Source organism: Malus domestica, chromosome 16 (genome assembly GCF_042453785.1).
Source record: "Malus domestica chromosome 16, GDT2T_hap1".
Taxonomy (NCBI): Eukaryota; Viridiplantae; Streptophyta; class Magnoliopsida; order Rosales; family Rosaceae; genus Malus; species Malus domestica.
This window is the reverse complement of record NC_091676.1, coordinates 31,648,718-31,657,330: the sequence shown is the minus strand read 5'-3', so window position 1 is coordinate 31,657,330 and position 8,613 is coordinate 31,648,718. Positions and strand designations below refer to the sequence as shown.

General features: G+C 36.4%; 1 long non-coding RNA gene across 1 annotated transcript; it reads left to right on the top strand.

Annotated features, from left to right (window-relative positions):
• Positions 1-770: 770 nt before the first annotated feature.
• On the top strand, positions 771-3,335 carry LOC108169755 (uncharacterized). The gene is made up of 2 exons (XR_001786089.3): positions 771-997; positions 3,018-3,335. It is a non-coding gene; the product is annotated as an uncharacterized lncRNA (long non-coding RNA).
• Positions 3,336-8,613: the final 5,278 nt, after the last annotated feature.

The following is an 8,613-nucleotide window of genomic DNA, read 5'->3' as shown; positions in this document are numbered from 1 at the left end:
GTTAAGATAACAGGTGTTACACGAAAACGACACGAACACGACTGACACGACCCGTTTGCCAGGCCTAGTAAAAACCAGCTACAAGGAGAAGGAAAGAAACTCAAGCCTATCTGCTATGGACCATTCAAAATCATTAAACAAATTGGTGATAATATCCTCCGGCTCAATCTACCACTATACATGCATATGTACTCGGTCATTAATGTCGAGAATTTGAAGCTCTTTGAACCATCTCTATTGGATGATGATCCTAATAACGAAGACACTCATCTCCCTTCAGTTGATGACTTAAGAATGGAGTGAGAAGATCCTTTTGAGGAAGACATAACCATTGTAGTTGAATGAATTTAATCAAGAAATTCCGAGAGAAATTCAAAGCTTCTTATTAACTTCATATTTTTTTCCTTTTCACTTTCCTCTCATTTAATATAAGTTTACGTACTTTCAAAGAGAAGTCCAACTCTATATTTTGTTACAACCCATACCTTAAAATATTGTATTATAACTCGAGACGTGAAAAATGACTATTTTAACCCTGAGTGGGTGTCTTGATTAATTATTAAGCCTCAACTAGAGAATAATATCCTAGTACTTTCTTAAGTTTCATAATCTTTATTTTCATACATAAGTTTTACGTCGAAGTTGATTTACGAATCGAGACCTTGAGGGCTTAATTGTAATTTTTACAATCAGTGATGGGCAATTTTGCAATTTTGCTTAATGGGTTTGAGTGGGATTGCATTACTCTCCGTCCCTCTCTTTTCTCCCTCAGCTGAAATCATATCTCACATTCTCTCTCTAAGTCTCGAACTCTCTCTAGGCCGAGAGCTTTACCTTGCTCTCCTCTCAACCCTCTCACAAATCGAACTCAAAAACTTGATATTTGGAATCCTTGTGACTCAAGGAACTAGCCTATACCCTGGCATATGCCATCAGAGCACTAGACAATGACCTACCATGGAAGTCGTGAGCTTCAAGCTCTAGCCCTCAATCTCAGGTGAAATTCCTTCATAGTTATTGCTTTATAGGCTTTTAGCTATGTTGGAACTGAATATTTCTTCGAGTTTGAACTCAAGTTCATGTGTTTTTGACCCTATGTCACTCTGCACCGGCATGCCTAAGCTCAGCTTCAAACTCTGGCGAGATTGCCATCAAGTTTGAGGTTGATTAGGTTTTTGCAGTGCTCTTATATTAGTTCCTTCTTGTTTAAGAACTGCAATTGATAAAGTTATATCCATTCTTGTGGTTCTAAACCTCTGCATGCTTCTCAGTGCAATTTCCCAGATTCCAATCATCTTTCCCGTGCAAACTCCGGCGAGTTTGTGATTTATAGATCTTGGGAACACCTCCAATCAATCCCAGGTATTTAGGGCTAGTTTGGTATTGTTGTGCTTTGAAAAAAAGCTGCTGTGAGAATAAGCGGCTGTGCTGTGAGAATAAGCGGCTGTGAAATAAAGCAGCAGAGTGTTTGGTAAACTTTTTTGTAAAAGTGCTTTTGGAAAAAAAAAGCAGTCTGATAGTGGGTCTTTTTATTAAAGGAGCACTGTAGCTCCGTGTGCTTTGAAAAAAAGCCAGTTTTCCAAAGCTGCAAATAGCAGCTTCAGTTTTTTTCTTTTATTTCAGCTTATTTTCACAGCAGCTTCTAAAATAAGCCCTTTTTTTTCAGTTTACCAAACACCTAAAACCCTCACAGCTTTTTTTCATGGGTGCTTTTTTTTTTTAAGCACCTCACTCCCAAACCACCCCTTAGATACCTTTATGCATGTTATTTTTGGTTCGAATTGGCTGAGTTTGACATGCATACACACTGATTGCCATTTCCAGAATCCGGCGAGGGTTTTCGAGGGAAATCCGTTGAATCTGAGGTGGATTCGAACCCCATTCCGCTTAAACTCATTCAATGTAAGTCCCTAAGCCTCTAATTGATGTTTTCTGTGAGTTGAGAAGTGAAATGTGTGAAATTTGGGACTGAAACCAACCTCTGCAATCTCTCGGTGCAATTTTGTAGTTTCCGGTGACTCTCCAATGACGGTAGACGGCCGCCCACGATGATCACCGTTAGTTTTAATGATAGGAATTGAGATTCTGTTAACTCTAACGGAATATACTAACGGAGAAGGTATATTTCGTTATCTCTGTTTAAATCCACACTGCACTAGTGCGTGGCATCGGCGACGGCGAGTACGGCGATGTGTTCGCAGGCCGCCTCTGACCCACGTGTTTTCCGGTGCGTGACACCACTGCAGCGGTGCGTGCAGTGGCATGTGACAAACCCAAGACCTAACCCTAGGTTTTTCGGTGTTCTAATTCACGTGGTGCTGTCCATTTGTGCAAATTCGAAACCTAAATGGTTGAATTAGAGTGTGTTCCATGAAAATGATGATTTAAGCTTATCTTAGCTTATATTGATATTCACATGATTGATTGGGGATAGGAAGGATATAGCCAATGAGTCTAATTGCGAGTAACACTCTGCTTACCTGTGCGTGGACTCCTTAAAAAAACCAATTTTTTTTACGGTACATATTTATGTATATGCTTTAATGCTTAACATGTGGATGCATGTTGTTGTGTTAGTCTCAGATGAGACTTGTGATGATATTGATAATATCTTTAGATCATTCATGATCTATTTTCACCACATTGTCATCATGCGATGAGTTGTATAGCAATCTTTGGTCGTAGATTTGTTTGCAGGTTTTATTTGTCCTAGTGGACACTAGGGTTGATGATTATTACTGGTATAGAGACTAACTAGTTATTTCTAGTATATTTCATGCTTGTTATACTTATGTTAGTGGATGCTAGCATGATTGATTGATGGAAGGTATGATTTCTGAACTTAACTTGATGGTTTTTCGTTGATATTGATGAACGAGGCTTTTCTATTATGGTACTATTATATTATATAGTTTTCGCTATATATGTGTTCAAAACAGGAGTTATTATGTTTAATGATGATTTTATAACTATGATAAAACTAATCCACTCACGTTTTGTTTTATCGACTCCTTCAGGACATAACGAGACTAAAGAGAACACCTGTGGGGACAAGTGGGCGTGGTAATAAGGCTTCCATCCTTTGGACTATGAGTGATGGCTCATTTACTGTAGTTTTATCTTAGTTGTAATAATGTATGCATGATCGTACTTTTGATTATGCATAGCACCACACTTTGTGTTTATTGTTGTGTGAAACTTCTGGTTGCTTGATCTGATGTGATTAATAACGGGGTTAAACCCGAGATAATTTGTGTCCCCAAGTGGGGAGGATGATAAGTACTTATGAAGCAGCTTTGGATTTATTATTTTCAATGAACATCTTTTGGTTCAAATTCTTGCACATCATAAATATCTTACTATGGCTTCGACATTGATTTGGCTTGTGACATCATCTCCCGACGGGATCATATAGTCAATTTAGTGTCGGCTAGTACATCACAACCTCGTAACTTGTGTTATTTGGGTTGCGGTGTGTCAATATTCCTACAAGTTAAGAATTTAAAGTTTTGTCGCCCAGAATTGGAATCATTAACTTTTGTATGACAACTTAAACACAAAAGGCACAAAAGCCTAATGACTCAGCATGGCCGGCCATAAAAGAAAGTTTGGTTTGGTTTCACTTACGCCACTCAAATGTGGGTAGTTATATAAAGGGGATTATAACACAAACCTCATTAGGTTTTCTATGAGGAAAGAAGGAAAAATACACTCCCTCTTTCTCTCTAGGAGGCCGACCCTAAGGGGGAGGATACTAGTATCCATCTCTCCCTTAGTCACTCACCTCTTCTTCAAATCCTTCCTTGGTGTGGAGATGTTAAAGGTTCCCTCTCTTGGGAACTTGGAGAATCCATTCATCCATCCAACTCCAAGAAACCCATGAAGTAAAGAAGCAAGGAATGAAGGCCCTCTCTTTGAGTGATTACCCCTTGCTTATACAAAGAGGAATCTACAAAGGTATACAAAATATTAACTCTTTCTCTTTGTGAATTTGAGTTGGGTTTTTGGTTCACCACACTACTAGGCTTTAAATTTCATGGGTAAAGTTTTATTTTGAGTGCATATGCTTTAGCTTCCGCTATTTAATTGTTAAATGTAATATTTTTGTTACTCAAATGAACTTAGAATAACCAAAATTTTCCTTAAAATATAAGAGATAGGTCTCTTTGATCTAACATTCTTATATCACTTGTCTCTTAGGTTGATTACATTCCTTGGATTCTATTATTCAGTAAACACATAATACATCAATTAATGATTAACAATAAACATTGCCCTTTCATTAAACTAAATAAGAGTTTAACACATAAGTATTTCAAAAGTTATTTACATCAAATGAGTGGCTTTATAACCATACTTCCAACACATGTACCCACCTCCACCTCTATACCCACCATATTTTGCTGAGGACAATGGTTCAGTAGCGTCAAGAAACAGCGAAGTTGTGAAACAGAAGATAGCTCAAGATCGAGGCTACTAAAACCAAAAACCAATTGAACCGAACCAAAAAACTGAGCCGGTTTGGTTCGCTTGGTTTAGGTTATTTTTTTATGTTTTTTTTGGTTGTTGTTGTTGTTATTGTAGATTTTTCGATCTTTGAACTGAACTAGATTGGGTGCAATATTTAGTTAAGGTTTCAATTTGGGTGATGAGATAGACTGTACCTAACGGTACTCACCCTTACTGCCACTACAAACACAATCTTTTAGGGATCTTAACAGACTTATAGTCATAGTACATGTAACTGCAGTAGAACCAGAAAATGTACATACAAAAACAATAAAAACGAAATACAATTATTAGGATATTGATTTCCAAGTTTAGCCATTGCATCAATTGTTATGTTCGCCTCTCTCAAAATATTTTAGAACGATAATTTGTAAAAATCTTTTCGTGAGATGAATTAACAGTAGATTTAGTTATTTTTCTATAATTTTATGCACAATGTTTTTTATTTTTTATTTTTTTTATCAATAACGAATGATTTCCTTTCATAACATAGCCAATTATACTACTTGAATGAGAGAGACGAGGAAAGAAACAACAATAGCAAACAAACAATCATAAACCTCTCACTGGGATGGTCATTCTTCATCAGAAATGAACCACCACCAGGAAAAGCTTGCCGCCTCCTATATTTGGAAATTATACACTTCTGTCATCCAAATCATCTTCCAAAATTGGCTCTAGCCATGGAAGAGCCTCTTCAATCCAAGTCCTGCGCTCGTTACAACTAGGCGTTGAACGAGTGTGCCGCCTTTGTTTGCCGTTCTCAGATGCCATTGACAACCAAAACTTCGAGAAAACAATTCTGTAAAACTTTGATCTCTTCTACTAGATGCCGGTCCACTCCTATATCGGCTTCTTCATCTTTTAGGCATAGGAGAAGGGCCAGTAGGCGATTTGAAACCAAATTGTGCAACTTCCCAATCTACTTTGAATAGTTAGTGACAAAAGCTTTTCAAAGCTTTAGAATGTCAGATGAATTCGAAGGTAGATTTGGAAACTGCATTAGACTGCTAAAATGAAAATAAAAGAACGAAATACGATGGATGAGTTCATAACAAGTGCCCGTTCCCAGCAAGCATGCAACTTAGGCTATTTATTCTACGGCTGGAGTGGAGTAAATATACACTAGTAAGAAATATACACCTTATCCTAGAGGTTTACACGCCAAAGGCTTCTTTAAAATCTATCAGCATATGCCTATGATCTCTCGTCTAACCCTCGTTTGGTCCATACTTATATAAAGAGATTGAAAAGCATATAGTTATGTATCCAGCTTCATCCTTCAATGATGGACAGCTTATTTACAATATCATTTTACACATTATGCAGTGCACATGCGTAAGACCGACTATAACAACTATTTCTAAATACGAGAAGTTGTATTCTTCTGCACCAATGAAGTCCACGTGAAAAGAATGCTGATGAGTCCGTATGATACCATATATTTTATCCTAATCTTATTATTAATTTATTGGTTCTTTTGGTAGAACTTTGATACTTTGTTATATATTTTTAATGTAGGACATTCGACTTCCTCTGGAGCAAAAAGTAACCAAACGGATGAATTTTGGAGTTATTCCAATTGGAGGATGTTCGTGAGTCTTTCAAGATGATTGTATCAAAATTCTAGATTTTTCTACTAAGCTGTTTGACCGTGGTAATGAAATTAAGGCTCAGCGCGCAGCTTTCCCAGATTGATGTTTCTGGACGTTTTAGGTATTTTGAAGGTCAAGATGACATATTTTGAGGAAAATTCCTTCTGAGGATTCGTAGGGGACGTCTCCAGTTTTCAAAAGAGACATTTTATGACCAAATCGGAGTTGATTTGGTTGGTCAAAAATCTGATTTTCTGAAAACTCCGAATTCTAGTTCAAATAGGAAACCTTTTGTTTTCTGTTTTATTATTTTATTATGTTTCCTAGTTTTATTCTAAGACCTTTTAAAGTTTTATTTTGTATTAGTATAAGTCAGGCTTTTTAGTCATTAGGTTAAAAAGGGGGAGAATGCATGTATTTTGGCTTAAGAGAGCTTTTGACGATTCAAGTTTATTTTCAAGGTGTTTTCTATCCATGTTTTTAATAATATTTTATTTTATGATTGTTCGTAACTAGTTTCGTTTGCTAGGGCGAGGCCACGAGCCTTAGCAAGAATATGCAGTTTCGTTTCAATTTGCTTATGATATTATGCATGCAAGTTTTGAATTATTAAGCATTGTGCTTTAAACTATCTCATTGTCTTGATGATTGACCACCATTAGGACATTTTGAAAAGTAACTTTATGCAATTTTGGTGGAGGGTTGTCCCTGGAATTGGAGTTGGCTTCTTGTGGTTAATATGTGTAACTTCTTAGGATGGACGACACGTTTTAAGGGTTGTATGGTTTTTCAAAAGGTTTTCACAAAACTTAATAAGTCTTGCATGTTCACATTCGATCTGGACACCACAGACGGTTGCATGTTAGATATGCGTTCTACGTTGGAGGTTCCAAGTAGGGCATACTTTAGGAAAACCTAACCTTCAAAATATGCATGTGTAATTCATAAGTAATTGGAAGAACTACGTAGGATTGTTAAAGCGACAGCGCAACCCTAGTGCTTAAATTTATTTTCTAAACTATCTTCTTTTGTTTTTTTATTACTTTGCCAATTTATTTAATTGTTTTTAATTAAATTCGTTTTTAATATTTTAGGTCATAAAATCAACATCTTCCAAACTTTGCTTTCAAATAATTAATTAAGATTTGGTTTTAACATAAATTATTCATTTAATCCCTGTGGAAAACAACCTTACTTGAGCTGCTATACTACGACAACCTTGTACTCTTGCAAATATTTTTAAGTGTTTTTATCCCTGCTTTTGCAGGTGATAAAATCCCTATCAAGAAATTGGCACCGTTGCAGGGGATTGTTTTAAATAATTTGTGTTTTTCAACTCTAAGTTAATCATTTTTGTATATAATTTTTTATTTACTTGATTTTATTTTATTTTTAGGTTACAACTTGATTTTGAGAGCAGTACACTGATGGAATTTGATCCTGCTGGATTCAATATACAATTACAAGGACCACCTTTATGGGTCAGCTCTTTAAACCTACAATTTGTGCACTTTGCTGTTTGAAGACCCACGATATTTTAAGGAATATTTTCCAGATTATGTCCAAGAGCATATCAATATGAGAAACAACTCAGAAAGAAATTGGAACAATCCATATTCAGATTTCTATACCCCAAGTTTGCAAAAGCATCTTAAGCAGTATTTTGAGCAGTTTAATTTGCCACAAGAACTTTAAGTGGAGGACAAGCTCTATAAATTGTTGGAATCAACTGAGTTATACATAGAAATAACCAATGAAGGATTTCTGATTCAAGCATTAAACTATGGGAAGAGCTTTAATGATTAGGAGGAGATTGGTGCAGGAACTGAAGAGCAATCTGCCACCCATTCACGTCCAGGGGAGAAAGCAGCACATGCTGAGCCTATAATCCCACCAGAACCGAGTGTTACCCATGTTTATGTGCCACCAAAACCTTTCCCACAAAGCTTGCAGGAAGACATGAGTGTTAATATGTTAGGAGAGGTTCACACAAATTTAACATCCAATATGTCGTATGATCAGCTCTCAAACACATTGATCGATTTGGATATAGGGCAGATGACTACTGATACAATTTATGTTGCTGAATTGGATGGTCTAGCAGTACAAGCATTCAAATTTAAAGAAAATCTAAGCGAGTCCTACGAGCAAGCTAAGATCTATAAGGGAAAGAAGAAAAAGCTTAGTGGTAGCCAAATTCTTCGTCACGAAATTTGGCTAATGCAAAAGTTGTGGGTGTTAAATACTAGATTAAAGTCAGTTCAAGGGAAACACAAGCCTCTCCGGAAGGGACTATTTTTTATTACAAGAATTCATTCACACATAAAGGCAGACATTAAGGACTCAATTGCAACATTTAAATACTCGGTCAATAAACATTAAGTCACTCATTACCTAATATTGCCCGATGATGCTGTAAAAGATTGGTTGACTCTACAAGAACAAGTGACGTGATCACCAACCTCTTTCAAATTCGTCTAGTTATAAACGTTAACTAAAGCGCTAATTG